The 17,014-nt window shown below is 35.4% G+C and overlaps 1 protein-coding gene across 1 annotated transcript in view; it reads left to right on the top strand.

Annotated features, from left to right (window-relative positions):
* Positions 1-4,990: 4,990 nt before the first annotated feature.
* LOC145726389 (kelch-like protein 17) overlaps positions 4,991-17,014 on the top strand; it is a 91,970-nt gene continuing 79,946 nt past the window's right edge. The window contains exon 1 of the mRNA XM_081975434.1: positions 4,991-5,163. The gene's annotated coding sequence lies outside the window, so the exon portion shown is untranslated. The remainder of the gene's footprint in view (positions 5,164-17,014) is intronic.

The following is a 17,014-nucleotide window of genomic DNA, read 5'->3' as shown; positions in this document are numbered from 1 at the left end:
GGTTGGCGTGATGAGACTTTTTAATAAATTTGGTCTTTTTCATTAGGCCAGGAGTTTTAGTTCACCCATTAAATAATAATAAATAATAGCAAACTGACAGTTACCTATCAATTATAAAACAGTATTTCTAGGTATAACTTAACTGACACTATTCTACAGAACTAATACTTTGATTTCTGAAGTGAAATATAGGTCAAAGCACTATTATCATATTACCATTTTTGTAGTATTGTCTTGAAAACACAGTTTTCCGATGCATGGATTTTGAGCTTCGCAGACCGTGATGTAGATGGCGGAACTGCGCTGTATTAAAAAAATCAATAATTTCATCGCGATCTGGCACCTTATGTTGGATATGTTGAGGACAGCCACTAGATGCCGTTAATTGTATGGAATTGTAATTGTATTATTAGAACCATATGGATCCAAAATTCTGAAGAAAAAAAACCAAAAAATGAAATTTTTCTTTGAGATAAAGATTCAAAGAGATTGCTAGGTTCTATTCTCTTTCGGGGATCGTAGTATTGATTGGCATTTTCCTAATAAAATAATTTAGTTAGATACAAAAACAAAAACCAAACAGCACTAGTAAGTACTGGCCGTCACTACCGTCAGTACCGTACTGTCACGTGTCCCCTGTCAACAGAGTCAATAAATGGTACTAGTTGTTGGGTTTATAAAATAACCTGTTGTAACAGTGGCAACATTGTATAGGTTGACAAGCAACGCCACCTAAAATAGTTGACGTTGGAATGTTCTAGAATACGTGTGTCGGTCTGTCGGTCGTATTACAATAATGTTCACTTCTCTTTTAGTATTAATACAAGTTTATTAGTTAGTTCAATAAACGTGTTTTACTGTCCAAGATCCAACCACCCCAATAGGTTATGGGCCCAGAGTGGTTTGGACAGTGAAGTAAAAGAAAAAGTGAAGCAACCCGTGTGTCGGACGTATCGATCGATAAAATAAAAAAGGCGTCAATAAAAGCTTGAGGCAGCAAAGGATCGTGAATCAACTCAACGGATCGAGAAGAGAAGTCGAGGTTAAAACTAGTTGGACCTGATTTTCTGAAGAAGAATCCATTAAGATGAGTAACGTCGATCTGGGAAATATTGCTCAAATAGCTAAATTTGAAGGCAAAAATTATCAACAGTGGAAATTCCAAGTTAAGTGCGTCCTACGAGCTAAAGGCCTGTATGGAATTGCAGATGGCAGTACCCTGAAACCAGAAGTATTTGCAGAGGGTGAATTGTGGAATAAAAAAGATGCTCAGGCAATGTGTATAATAACTGCAGCAATGGGGCTAAATCAAATTTCACTAATAGAAAACTGTGAGACCAGTAAACAAGTTTTAGACAAGTTAAACTCGATCTATGACGTAAAAACGGAGACAAATAAAATGTTGGTACACGAACAATTTTATCAGTACAAAATGCTACCCACAGATTCAATGGCTCAGCATATTTCAAAGGTTGAAAATCTAGCAATGCAAATTAAAAATTCAGGAGACCAGTTGAGTGACACTGCTGTTATTACAAAAATAATGAGCACTCTTCCACCAAAATATGGTCCATTCCGACAAGCTTGGTTGTCTATGGATGAAGCTAGACAGACTATTGAAAACTTGACCTCGAGATTACTTGATGAAGAAAGAAATTTAAGTACAAGCGAACATAATGAAGATTATGCTTTAGCTGCCACACAAATGAACAAGTTTGGCAATAGAAATTTTAGAAACACAGGGCCTCCACAAAGAAAACCGTCAACAAATGTGAAGTGTTATAATTGTGGAAAAAGGGGACATTTTGCAAAGGATTGCCGATGTCCGAAAAGGCAACAATTAGGAGGTAACACTCATAGAAGCAGCAGCGGTGGACAAAATGACAATGAACGAGAGCGCGGGACAGTTTTTCCTGGATCTGGATATAGTGGACATGAAAGTGGTCGAGCTAGACATCAAAGTGGAAGTGGTAACTCTGGCAACACTGCAAATGGAAGAGCTTTCAACATTGAAGACAGTGATGACAGTGTGCCTGAAGTTGACATTGACTGTAGTGACATTTGGATTTTAGACAGTGGCGCTAGTAGACACATGTGTCACTCGGAAAGTATGTTTACATCAGTTCGAAAAGTTCAAAACTTATTCGTAAAACTCGGCGATAATAAAGAACTTCCAGTTCAAGGAATCGGAGAAATTTTGATAGAGAAGTTTGTAAATGGGACTTGGTGTAAAGGCGTTATGACAGACGTATGGCTTGTACCCGGCTTAAGGAGAAATCTGTTTTCAGAAGGTGCAGTAACAAATAAAGGTTTTACTATTTTTAAGGACAACCAGAAGGCCGAAATTCTTGAAAGTGGCCAAGTGGTGGCTACTGCAGTACCTTACGAAAACAACCTTTATAGAATGTTGATTCGCCTACAGAACAAAAATGCAATTACTGAGGTAAATGTAGTTTCTACAGGGACTTTAAAACAATGGCATGAAAGACTCGGACATTTAAATATCAAGTACATTAAGGAACTATTCACAAAGAATCTTGTAAGTGGAATAAGTATAACAGACATAAATGACAATTTCTTTTGTGAAAGCTGTGTATATGCCAAGCAACACAAACTTAAATTCCAAAACACTGAAAAACATGTATCAAAACCAGGTGAGTTAATTTCCAGCGATGTCTGTGGACCGATGAGTGAAGATAGTATTGGAGGATCCAAATACTATGTTCTTTTTAAAGACAATTATACAGGCTACAGGTCAGTAAATTTTATTAGACATAAAAGTGATGTAACCCAATGTTTTAAGAACTTTATTTCCTTGTGCAACACTAAATTTGGGCACAAAGTTCAAAGAGTGCGTGTAGACAATGGGCGAGAATATGTAAATGAGTCACTAAAACAGTATTTATCTGAAAGTGGTATAGTTTTAGAAACTACAGGTATTTATACACCGGAGCAAAATGGTCGCTGTGAGAGAGACAACAGGACCATAATGGAGTCTGCAAGAGCTCTGTTATTTGACAAGGATTTGCCTAAAACTTTATGGGCAGAAGCAGTAAATACTTCTGTGTATTTGCTGAACCGGACACCTACAAAGCAGTCTGAAACCACTCCTTATGAACACTGGACTGGTAAAAGGCCTAACTTACAACACACCAAAGTTTTTGGTTGTGAAGCCTATTTGTTAACACCAGGCACTTTAAGAACCAAACTGGATAAGAAAAGCGAGAGGTATGTTTTTGTAGGTTATGAAGGGGATTCAACGAATTACAGGTTGTATGATCCTGTGACGCATAAAATAAAAGTTTCTCGTCATGTTATTTTTAATGAAGATAGTGAATTTAAAACCCCAAGACAAAACTGTGTTCTACTTCCAATAGAAAATAACAGATCTGACAATTTAGATGCTCAAGATGACCTTGACCCAAACTATTTTGAGGAACCTGATATACAAGGACAAAATGACACTGACAATGAACAAGTATCACCTTACAACTTAAGAGTTAGAAAAGATATACATCCACCTGAATATTTGTGTCAAAACTTTGATCTTGACTTTTCTGAGATTAATTTTACAGAAATAAGTGTTCCTTCCAGTTACCAAGAAGCCATTAGTTGTCCAAATAAGCAGGAATGGAAGGCAGCCATACAAGAAGAACTACAAGCTTTGGAAGTCAACAAAACGTGGGAGTTAGTTAATTTGCCACCAAACAGAAGTACAATTGGGACGAAATGGGTTTTCCGAGTTAAGGAAGCTAAAAATGGTCACAAACCTCGTTTTAAGGCTCGCCTATGTGCAAAAGGGTTTAGTCAAGTAAAGGGTGTAGATTTTCAGGAGACTTTTTCCCCCACGACAAGGTATGACACACTAAGAGTACTTTTAGCCCTTTCAGCACAACAGAAAATGAAAATGAGGCAGTTCGATATCAAAACTGCTTTCCTTTACGGCATACTAAGTGAAGAATTGTATATAGACTTACCTGAGGGATTAAACAATAATAAACAAAAAGTGTGCAAACTAAATAAAGCCCTTTATGGCCTAAAACAAGCTCCTCGAGTATGGAATGAGACTTTCAAGGAATTTTGTCAAAGCATTGGTTTTTATCAATGTACTTCTGACAATTGTGTCTACATTAAGACTGACAGAAAAGTTTTTCTAGCATTATATGTTGATGATGGTCTTCTACTATCTGACAGTGATGAAGAATTGGACTTAGTGCTTGTTCAGTTACAGAAGAGGTTTCAAATTACCATAATTGAAGATCCAAAGTACTTTGTGGGCTTGCAAATTGAGCGACTTAAAGATGACTCAATATTCATCCATCAGTCAAAGTACATTCATCAAATTGTTCATAAATTTGGACAAGAAGATTCAAATCCTGTCTCGGTACCTGCAGATCCTAATTCCAGTTTAAGCAAGGATCTTGGCAAATCAATAGAAAATATTCCTTATAGAGAAGCAGTAGGATCACTGATGTTTTTGGCAATTGTAAGTCGGCCAGACATTATGTATTCGATTGGACTAGTAAGTCGTTATCTGCAAAATCCCACCACAGCTCATTGGAATGCTGTTAAACGAATTTTCAAGTACTTAAAGGGCACCTTAAACATTGGCATTCACTATAAAAGTGACCCTTGTGGCATTAATCTAAGTGGCTACTGTGATTCTGATTTTGCAGGTGATATAGACACAAGACGTTCTACAACAGGCTATGTTTTCTTAATCAACAACAGTGCTGTAACATGGAAAAGCCAGAAGCAGAAGTATGTTACAACTGTTTATTTTACGTGGGAGTGTTGGGTTTATAAAATAACCTGTTGTAACAGTGGCAACATTGTATAGGTTGACAAGCAACGCCACCTAAAATAGTTGACGTTGGAATGTTCTAGAATACGTGTGTCGGTCTGTCGGTCGTATTACAATAATGTTCACTTCTCTTTTAGTATTAATACAAGTTTATTAGTTAGTTCAATAAACGTGTTTTACTGTCCAAGATCCAACCACCCCAATACTAGTCAAAGTGAATCAGTTCAATTAACAAATAGTTTTTTTTTCGATCGGTGTGCGGAACGTGGTGGCTGTGAAATTTTTGCTTCCCTGTTTATTCGCCCGTTTTCGAGAAATCTTATTAAGTCCGAGCTGGTGTGTTTCCTATTATTAACCTGGTGAGTCCAATTTGTTAATTTATTTGCTTTCTATCAGCAACACGCTTATTCCGCTACTATACCCAACTGTAGCCTACACACTCTAGCTTAGAGCTTTTGCATGCATTCCGCACAGGGGGGCCCTCGGGCCCCCCCCCTAGCAGCTTTAATCATCCGTCTCAACAAATACCTGCCTCTCCCATGGAGATTCCTAATTTAGAAGATCTTCTCCCAAATGAAGAAAAAAACACACAAAGACTTGGACATTCCTGAGGCAGAATTACTTCTCAAGACTGCAAACTGGATCAATTCATCATTAATCCATAAACTTAGATCAATAATTTACAAAATCTCAGCATATGAAGAAGACGCATTTCCTACTTTTTTGGTTATTGCTCAACATAAGGACCAAACAAGAAATATCCATCCCATGAATCTGGCTAAATTACTATTTCAAAATAATGTGAAAGATTTGAAAGAGGTGCAACCTAAAGGATGTAATAAAGTGGGCATATCCTTCAACACACCTTTTGGTGCAAATAACTTCATAAAAAGTAACCTTATGGCAAAGGAAAACTATAATGCATACATTCCCCAGTTAATGTTGTACTGCAGAGGTATAATAAGAAATGTGGGAGACACTATCACTGAGAAAGACCTGATACATTATGGAATTGGTACCAGAGGCTCAAAGTCAATCAAAATTGTGGATGCAACTAGATTCAACAGGCGAATTGCAGAGAATGGTGTTACGAGAATAGTTCCCAGCAACACTTTTCTGTTACAATTTGCAGGTAAGAATCTACCTGTAGAAATTGAACTATTTAATACCAAGTCTAAAGTTTTACCATACATCAGACCTATAATATTGTGTGTTAAATGTTATAAGTATGGGCATCACAAAAATCAATGCAAAAACAAGGAAGCATGTCAAGACTGCTTAAAAGTACACCAGGAAAATGAGACTTGTGATAGAGTTAACAACTCCAAAACCCCCAAAAACTGTCCTAATTGTGACGAACCAACAAGCAGAAATTGTAAAGAATACATTCGTCAACACAATATCAACAAGGCTATTGCAGAATATAACATAATTTTATTTGATGCTAACAAACTATTCCCACGGAACAACAAAGACAACTCAAATTCCCAAATCCTTCTTCAGGATTTTCCCAACACACTCCAGGCAGCCTTGAACGCCTCATTTTTAGCCTCACAAACTAATTCTCAGGATAGAATTTGCGCAAGTTTTAATTTCATCCACTAACCTTAATTAAAAAAAATAAAATCATAACAACAATAAAAATAACAATTATATTAGTCTTCATAATTTACTACATTTTCATAAATAACTTAATTTATTCATAATTGGAAATTTTATAAAATTTACTTTTTACAAAATTATTTTTGCTCTGTTTTTCTCCTTTTTAATTTAATAATTTTCCTTTCAGCATAATCTTTAGACAAGCTTTGTAACTATATATAGGGTCTTGACTTTGGGTTTTTTCTTTGTCTGATTACTTTAGTAAGTTTGGATTGGTCTTTGTTTCTTCTGCTTACTCTTTTCTCATGGCTTATAGTTGTTTGAAACTCATCCATTGGAATATACGGAGTCTGGTTTCCAACCGGGACTCTCTGGTTACGCTTATGCGAGATAATAGCCCAGACTTGGTCTTATTAAATGAGACCTGGTTGCAAGCTAAACATAACGTTTCATTTTCTGGTTATCATAATAATAATAATAATAATAATAATAATAATAATAAATCATTTATTTCTCCAATTAAGCATGCAAAACATGCAACTGAGGAAAACGTCAATACATTTACAAGAATCATCAAATAATGCAAATACATCAAATTGACAAACTTAATACAAAACTACATAAATTACGTTACATCCAAAAACTCTTCCACACTGTAACAGTTTCTCTCAAGTAAGAGCCGCTTTAATCCAGACTTAAACACATTGACGTTAGGTGAATTTTTAATGGAATCGTCAATGCGGTTATAAAACTTACACCCGTTAAAGAAAATACCTTTCTGGTATAACCCAGTTCTGTGATAATTCGGCAGCAACTGGTCCTTATTACGTGTATTGTGTGAATGCGATGTACGATAAGTTTCAAACTTGGTTTTATTTTTGAAAACGAAAACACATACTTGATAAATATAAACAGAAGACAAAGGAAGAATTCCAAGTCTTTTAAACATAGGTCTACAGGACTGACGTGGACCTATCCCAGTCATTATCCTGATGGCGTACTTCTGAACGTGTATTAGACAAGACAGACCAGACGGTCGAGGTTGCATTGCCATTATTATTAAACGTAATATTCCATTTAAGATCATTAATCATAATTTGAATACTAATCAAAACGTTCAGGTTTTAATTATAGAGCTTAAAGAAGTTATAGTTATCAATATAGTACCATACAACCCCCCTAATCTTGTGATTGATTCTCAAATTTTAAAGGATCTGATTCAGATATGTTCACATAAAAAGCTGATTTTTTTGGGAGATTTAAATGCTCAACACCCTCTGTGGGGCTCTGGTTCTTCCAACAGGAATGGAACAGTATTGTTTGATTTCATTTCGGATTCTAATTTAATATGTGCGAATAACGGTAAACCAACTAGATTAACGGCGCCGGATCAGCATAAAAGTGTTCCTGACATTGTATTGATTTCCCCTGCTCTTGTTGACAATTTTTCTGTTTACATCTTGCGTACTTACAGTGGCATGAGTGATCATTTTCCAATAGGATGCAGTTTGCAAACGGTCATTGATCATACACAGTCAAGAGCAAACTCTTGTGTGTAGTTTGCTACCAAAAAAGCAGATTGGCCGGTTTTTTCAGACTTGATTCTTGAGGATTTTGCAAAAAACAAGATTATCAGTTACGAAACTTTGGAAAACTCAATTCTTAAGTCAGCGGAGGTTGCAATTCCTAAATTTAGGAATGCAAAGAGAATTGAGAAATCCATGGTGGGACAATGATTGCTCGGAAGCAATCAAAAGTAAGAAAACTGCATTAAAACAATATCTCAATGCGCCCTCGTTAGACAATTATGTTAATTTCAGGAAAGTAAGGGCTCATACTAGGAAAATATTAAGAGAGAAAAAACGAACTAACTTTCAGTCTTTTTGGGAGAATCTTAATCCTTTGACTAGTATTGATAGGGTGTGGAAGTCAATCAGAAGATTTAAAAGTTCTTTCAGTCCAATTTTGCCTGTCCCCACTCTGGGGGCGGCCATTCCAGAACAGTTGTTAGCATCCTTAGATCACCCATTTTGGCCCAGTTTACAAGATGACGCTCCGAGAAATACAGAGAAATCAGATCCCATTCGTTTCCATGAATTATGGTCCGTTATCAGTAAAAAGAAAGATTCGACCTCTGGAAGGGACTTGGTCACTTTCGGCATGATTAAAAACATCCCCCTGCAGGCTTTGCACTTTCTGATTGAACTTTATAATAAAATCTTAGATGATAGACAAGACATTCCGATGTCATCGAAAACGGGAATAATTATCCCAATCCTTTAACCCAGAAAAGATCCACAATTGATTTCATCTTATCGTCCCATTGGTCTCTCATCTGTCATAGGAAAATTGTTTGAATCCATTATTAAGAATAGACTAGAATATATATTGGAGAGGGAGAGAATCATATCGTCTTGGCAAATGGGGTTTCGGCTGGGAAAAAGTATCTATGATGCAGTTGCAGTCCTGATTTCTAAGATAACTTCCGCTAGAGCAAGGGGCGATCGAGCAATTCTAGTCTTGATGGACATGACTGGTGCTTATGACAATGTAAATATTTCTAAACTGTATGATAAACTCAATAATTACAATGTCCTTCATGATATTTGTCGACTGACCCGTATTTTGTTTCAGTCAAGAAAGTTATTTCTTAGAGATCCTACGGATAAATCGTTGATTGGTCCAGTTAATTGTTCTAGAGGCCTAACTCAGGGCTCCCTTTTATCGCCTATTTTGTTTAATGTGTATGTTAACTCTTTCCAAGAATGCATCCCAGTAGGCGTAACTGCGATACAATATGCAGATGATCTGGCTCTTTTGATCACTGGTTTCTATATACAGCAAATGGTCGATAGTTTGAACCTTGCTCTTCAAAAATTTCAAGAATGGACTCTGAACAATGGACTGAGTTATCAAGACTGAAGGAAAGATTTTATGGGGAAACCCAGTTACAGCCGTTCAGATCTCCTTGGTTTAGAGATCTGAAGGATGTCTCCAGGAAAGCAATCACGACCATGATTAGAATCCGAAGCGGACACTGTTCATCACCACAACATTTGCACCGGATAGGAGTGAAAACAGATGATCTCTGCGAGTAAGGAGAGGCAGGCTCCCTTACTCATATATTTTTCGAGTGCTCACGGTTTGCTCAACATTCTCAAGCCCTGTATAGTGTATCGAGATCTGCAGAAGTATCTCAATCATAAGAGAGACCTCATGCATGTTTCACAATACCTCACTGTTCGCTTGCATGATTTTCTGCATGAACCGAAGCGTAGTAGTAGTAGTAATCAGTTCAATAATATACTGTGTAAAAAAGTGCTAATACATGACATTTACTGTACTGTAAAGGAAAATAAGCAATGAAGTAACATATTATATTTACTTGATGTGGTGTGGCAGAAAGTTGTTTGACTAAGAATTTGTACCACCACTGGCTTTGTTGCTATTTGATCAAACACAACAGACACAAATTATATTCATGGTAAGTTGATCATAATATAATAATGAATAAAATAACACCATCATAATCATAATATAACACCATAAAATCAATCATAAAAAAATAAAATATTTAACCAAGAATTGGGTCTTGTAAAGATTAAGCATCCACGAATTTTACTATAGTATCCTTAAAATATGCGATAATTTGGTGGAAGAACCACACTTCATCTGTCAGGAAATCAGCTGTTCGGCGCTGTGTCGATTCGATGTTGCCAAATGATCTACATAACACCTATAACCTCGAAAAGTGCGGCAATTAAAAACCAAAATAATGCTGGGCAACCTCGTGCTATTCTAGTGCTAACCGTAATGGCCGATTCGTATAAGCATAGACAACGCGTATTTTTAAAGTCAACAGTTTAGGTATTGTTGCCAACACAAGCACCACAATTTTATAAAAAGTATTCTTAAAGTGCTGATGAATTAATGGTGGGTCCAACTGTCACTGTCTTTTAAGTCAACATAAATCTGTGATGAAAACAACATAGCCTCAGCTTTCCACCAAGCCTCAGAGCTGATGGATTTGTTGATTTCATGTTGGAAGTCAATTTTGACCAATGACAATGTAAGCTTTTTTGAGGTTATGTATTAGCCTTTCCGGCATTTGTTATTGTTTGTTGTGTTTGTTGATTAAGGAAAATAGAAAAGGTGTAAAATACTCAGCAAAGGTTCTTTAAATGTCAGTTTTGTCAGTAGTGTCATCGATCACAAAATCCCGTTTTTTAAGTCAACATGAAAAATGTTGCCAACCAGCTTAACAGTTCCAACACAATCTCAACACTACTTCAACAAAACCATTCTCTGACGTCATTCATCACAACTTAATGTTGACTTTAAAAATACGCGTACATAGACTAAATAAGTATAGACAAACAGTGGCAATAGAACTGAAAATGAATTTAAGTAAGCAGCGTGAGATGGCACCACTAAACGCATATTCGTGTAATTTTAAAGCCAGATGCAGCAATTTTGCAACAGGTTTTTTGACTGTTGGAAAGCATCAGTTTTAATGCGGCGTTGTCTAGTTGACAAATCCCATTTTTGGTTTTGTTTCTAGGCAAAAAATAACAGATTTTGTGTGTGTTTTGTTTAATTATTGTGTTTCACTTTGTTGTATTTTTAGTTTAGTTATTGTTAATATTCGTTATGGGTTACTTTATAGTTAATTCATTATGAATTCCATGTTTAATCTTAAAATAGTCACGTGACCCTTTGTACCTTGAAATGAGTCACGTGATTTAGAGTTCAAAACTAAAAAACGTAATCACGTAATCTTTAAAAGTAAATTTAATCATTGAAAATAGTCACGTGACCCGTCAAATAATATTTTGTCATTTACAGTCACGTGATCTTCAGGGTTCAATTTTGGCATTAAAAAATAGTCACGTGACCTTTAAAAAATTAGTTTGATTATCGAAAATCGTCATGCGACTTTATGAACTGTAAAAAGAGTCACGTGACTCTTCAAATAATATTTTAAACATCTAAAACAGTCACGTTACCTTTAGGATTCCGGTTTGACGTGACCACGTTTTGAATTGAAAATGCATTATAAAGAGAGTAACGTGTGTCTTTAAAAATATCAGTTTAAACTGAAAAACGAGCATGTGATCCTTTAAATGTCATGTGACATTATAAAATCCATTTTTCATCTTAAAAAAGTCACGTGACCTTTAGGATCCGTTTTGAAGTTTAAGAAGAGTCACGTGGACTAAAAATTAAATTTGATTATTGAAAATCGTCACGTGGCCATTTGCGCATTAAAAGGAGTCATGTAATTTAAAAAATCTCAGTTCAAACTGAAAAACAGTCACGTGACCCTTTAAACATTATTTTGCTATTTACAGTCACGTGACCTTCAGGATTTCGGTTTGGCATTAAAAAAGAGTCACGTGACCTTCAGGATTTCGGTTTGGCATTAAAAAAGAGTCACGTGACCTTTGAAAATATATTTATTATCGTTTGTATTTTGTCGACTCTGAGTTTTGTTTTCACTTACACTCACTACTCCACTGTGGGCTACTACTTTTCGATATTTATTATTGAAAATCGTCACGTGACCATTTGCATATTATAAGGAGTTACGTGACTCTTCAAATAATTTTCTGACATCTAAGACAGTCACGTGACCTTTAGGATTTCGTTTTGACGTTAAAATAATTGAAAATTGTCACGTGGCCATTTGCACTGTAAAAAGGGTCACGTGTCTTTAAAAATATCAGTTTAAACTAAAAAACGATATAGTGATCCTTTAAATGACATTTTGACATTTAAAACTGTCATGTGACATTATAAATTCCATTTTTAATCTTAAAAGAGTCACGTGACCTTCAGGATCTGTTTTGACGATAAAAAAAAGAGTCACGCGATTTAAAAAAATTATCTAAACATAAAAACTGTCACGTGACGTTAAAAATGACATTTAAATTTTTACATAATAATTTAATTCTCGTACAATTAGATACGTGATTTAGTGTGTCAGTTTAAAACTATAAAAACGGTCACGTGGCCTTTAGGATTCTGTTTTGACGTTAAAAAAAGAGTCCCGTGATTTTTAAAATAAATAGAATCTTTATTATCGATAGGTACCTCAAATCATAAATTCTTATATTGTTTTGGTTTCAAAATACGAGTAACTTCAAAAAAATCAAGCTTTCTTACGCATTTCAGATGGGATAGCAAAAGAAAACGAAATACTAAAAAATAAAAAAAAATACTTTACTTATACTTTACTTTACTTATACTTTTTTTTTTTCGAATAGTTTTATCATACATTGTATATTCAACTTGGTTTACAAACAACAGTGACAACTACTGTCTAATCTCCATCTGACAACTACTCTTAACAATCACAACAATTAACTACCGGTCATAGCTCAGCTGTTTATATAAGCTTCTATAGAATCGAGGGAATTCGGGATAAAACTAAAAAAAAAAACATAAACAAATAAAAATAAAGCACACAAATTTCATTCTGCAATGTTTATACATACTAGTTCTAAACGTATTATTTCATATTTGAGGTAAAGGAATTACGATTTGGTTGTGATTTACAAAAAATGGAGTGATTTTCGGTCCTGTTTGTCCGGTTCTAATAATCGTGGACTTTCCCTGGAATATTTACCTAAAAACTTACAGAACACACCGCAAAGTTAATATTGCAGATAAGTTTTTTAATGAGTAGTAACGAAAGTACCTACTTTAAGATATGACTGTCAGTATTTTTAATTTTGTCATTTTTAAACCATTAGAAAGTTGGGCTACCAAATGGTGTATAAAATAAAAAAACTCTATATTTTACAAAATTAACCTGAAACCATAAACTGAAACTGGCGAATTAATTAGGAGTATAAATATTGAACATACTTTATTTAATTTCAGATCTGAAGACTATATAAAACTGACAATGATGAATAACAACTTAGAAGAACCTGGTGTAGTTCTAGACCGACTGCATTTATCCGAAAGCACTGAGACTACCTCGAAAACTACCTCCGAAGGGACAGATTTGCCACCGTTTACCAATAAGGATTATTGTCATAAAAACGACAAACATAGTGTAAATGCACTAGGTAATATACAACGAATGAGACAACATGGACAGGTACTTACTTCTACTACTTGCTATTATTTTCTTCAATATTAACAAACTCCGCAAACGATACAGACTTTGGGCCTTTTACTTGGGGTACTTTTTCGCAGTAAAAAAATCTATGTAAATGCACATTATTATCACAGAAGTTCAGTTTGTATTGAAAAGTTATAGACTTTAAACGTGATGTTTTTATGATGTCGTGATGTCGACACTTATCGAAATGTCCATACAAAATGCATGCTCTTTATAAGAACTTTCAGAACTGAAAACTGGTGTGTTTTTGCACACCATTCAAGCTGATCCTTTGGACGGTAGATTTAGAAATGCCTAAAGCATCTGAAACCCTCTTTAAAATGTGGTATTAATAGGCAAAAAAGCAGGTTATTAAAAACACTTACATTGGAGACCGCGTTTAGCGGTAATAATGTATTTCCAGCCACTTTCTCCTTCTGGAAATAGTTTATAAGTCGTAAACTAACAATTTGTTCTATACATCGATACAATAAACACGCCACTGGAATTATATGTATAGCAAAAGTAACTTAACAATATTTTTGTTTCACGTCGATATTTTAAGTTGTGAGGAGTTTTCAAAACAGACGAAATTTGAAAAACGTCCTCTAACGCTGCATATTGACAAGATATCGAAATACGGTTTTTGCCATTCATCTTTTCCCAAAATTCGACCTCTACACCATTTACACATGTAGTTTAGAAAATATTACTTGGATTTTAAAAAACATAATTTGGATCCTAGAATTTGCATAGTTAACGTTAGCGTTAGCGTCCCAACACAAGACCACTGACTTAGGCTCTTTTTTAGATTCTCTGAAGATATCAAAATCAAAATTGTACAATCGTACAGAAAGGTGATTTACGACCGATAACAAAAAACGAACAACAATGAGATAGAATTGACAGGCAGTACGATAGAACACATCTTAAAAATAGAAAAAGCACAGGACCCGACGAGATAACATACGAATTGTTAAAATACGAGAGAGACAACCTACAAAAAGAAATATTAACTCTCTTCAGAAACATAATACCTAATAGAATAAAAAGTACCAAATGAATGGAAAAGCGGCATAACGATACCTACAGGGTGGTCCAAATTGATTGTAGGATACTTGAAAGGTAGAAAGCACATAAAAAATAAAAGCCAAAGTGTCATATAAACTATAGTTGAAAAGAGCCGTAAAATTTGGCATGCTTGTACATCATTTTTAAGTTATCATTTGGCTTTTTTTTAAAATTTTTTAAAATAATCTGGGCAGGTACTCATTTTTTTCATTAGGGATTAGCGTATAAAAATGACGGTATCTGAAAAACTATGCAAATGAAAAGAAATGTTCAGACAAACTTTTCTTAGGAAAAAGTATGGGCTATCACATGTGCCCCCTCAGAACGATCTAAAATTACAAGTTAAAGAAATTTAAAGCTTCAAACTTTTTGAACAGCCCCTGTATTTGTCCAGATTATGTTAGAAAAGTGAAAAAAATTCTAAATGACCACTTTTCATTTGAATAACTTTTTTCGTCTAGGAATTAAAAATAAGAAAATGGTTTTAGTGGCTCACCTTTAAGGTGCTCTAACTCCGCTAGGGGCACTTTTTGACTACAGTTTATATGACACTTTGGAGTTTATTTTTAATGTACTTTCCACTCTCAAACTATACTACAATCAATTTGAACCACCCTGTATATTTAAAAAGGGCTAGAAATCAATCCCAGACAATTATCGTGGAATAACGCTTCTCAACATCATCCTCAAAGCCCTCACTAGGACTTTGTTAGAGGAAATAAACAAAACTATACCAATTCGCGAAAAACTGCAAGGTTTTCGAAAAAACAGATCTACCATTGATGCTGTCTTCATTGTGAAGCAAATAACAGAAAAATCTTTAGAGTTCAAGAAACCAGCGTATATGTGCTTTGTCGACATGACTAAAGCTTTCGACCAGGTGCGATTGGCAGACATCATTTGAAATAATGCGAAAACAGGAAGTGAACCAGATATTAATAAAACTAATATACTATTTATATTCAACATGATTATGGACAAAATTGTCGGAGATTTACCTAAAAGAGCCGGATAGAAAATAGGGAACAACTTACTTCAATGTTGTCTGCTACGCAGATGATGCGGTGCTCATTGCGAATTCTGAAGTGGGGGTGATTAAATAGGCCACATGACACCCGACACAAAGAAACACGACCACAAACCGACGCTTCCCTGACAAAAATTGCAAACCAATCACGTGACTATGGTACCTGATAACTTATCAGGTCGCTCACCCACATTAACAATAAAATGTGCACAAAGTGCAAACGGAGATTAAGTGATCGGAATCGGCTTGCCAGTGTAACTAGGCCCATGGACATTAAAAGTGCAAACTAAACGAGTTGCGGACGAAAACTGTATTTCGTAGGTAACAACGTAAACAGAATGGAAGACAACAGTCTTGTAAAAATTGTAAAAACTAATAATCCTTTCGGAAAACGAACCCAAGGCAGACCTCCAAAACGCTGGTAAGAGTGCTGGACATCAACGTCCGAAGAGGCATAATAGGATTGGCCTACCCATTTGAACACCCATATTAGAAAGAAAGAAGAAAAGGAACAAAAAACGGCGGCATTTGTCGACACTTCAAAGCAGTGATCTTACACTGTGGTTTGGTTTTTGCGTTACGGTCCATTTTGCCCATCTTTCATCTGCCAGCCTTTCCACATGGCCACTCCAGTACCTTTTGCGTGTTCTAGCCCATCTTACCACATCCTGTATTATTTTCTAGTTCTTTTCTGATATCCTCGCTTCTTATTCTACTTGTGATAGTGACACTTTTTGTTGTTGATGTTTCAGGTCTGAAACGTTGGGCGTACGTTAAAATAGGTCTTACGCCTGTTTTGTAAATCCTCAGCTTTTTGTACTCATAATTTTATTTTGTCATATGATATATTTCAGGTATCCGTTGACTTTATCGCTATGAGGATTGCATCATCTGCATAGCCTAACACTTAAATGGTGCAATTGCCTATGCCATATTTAGCGTTCACTTTTTTAATACTTTTAATGATGTTGAACAGGGTAGGACTAAGGTTATCCCTTTGCTTGTTGTAGGTTCGTATTGATTTGCACTTCCTCAGACAGTCCATCGTTCGTTTTTATTCTTGTTCTACTTTTGCTGTTCAGTTCTTGTATAATTCTTTGTTACCGGTAATCGATGTTTCCCTGGTCTATAATCTTTATCTTAATTATCTTAATTACGCCATTTAGTCGGACCGTGTCGAATGCCTTAGTTAAATCCACAAAACAGACAAAAAGAGGATCGTTAAATTTTATCGATTTGGCGTAATATGAATATTGCGTCCATCGCTGATCTATTGAATCTGAATTCTTGCTGTTCTTCGGATATTGGCACCTTCCCCATTATCCTATTAGCGAGATGATTTTAGTAAATAGCTTAAGGAGCGAGCTCAGTAGCGTTCTGAGTGAGATCTCCAAGGTTC

Source organism: Ips typographus, linkage group LG3 (genome assembly GCF_016097725.1).
Source record: "Ips typographus isolate SLU linkage group LG3, UJ_Ityp_2.0, whole genome shotgun sequence".
Taxonomy (NCBI): Eukaryota; Metazoa; Arthropoda; class Insecta; order Coleoptera; family Curculionidae; genus Ips; species Ips typographus.
Note: the sequence above shows the minus strand (reverse complement) of the source record. Positions and strands in the feature narration are given on the sequence as shown.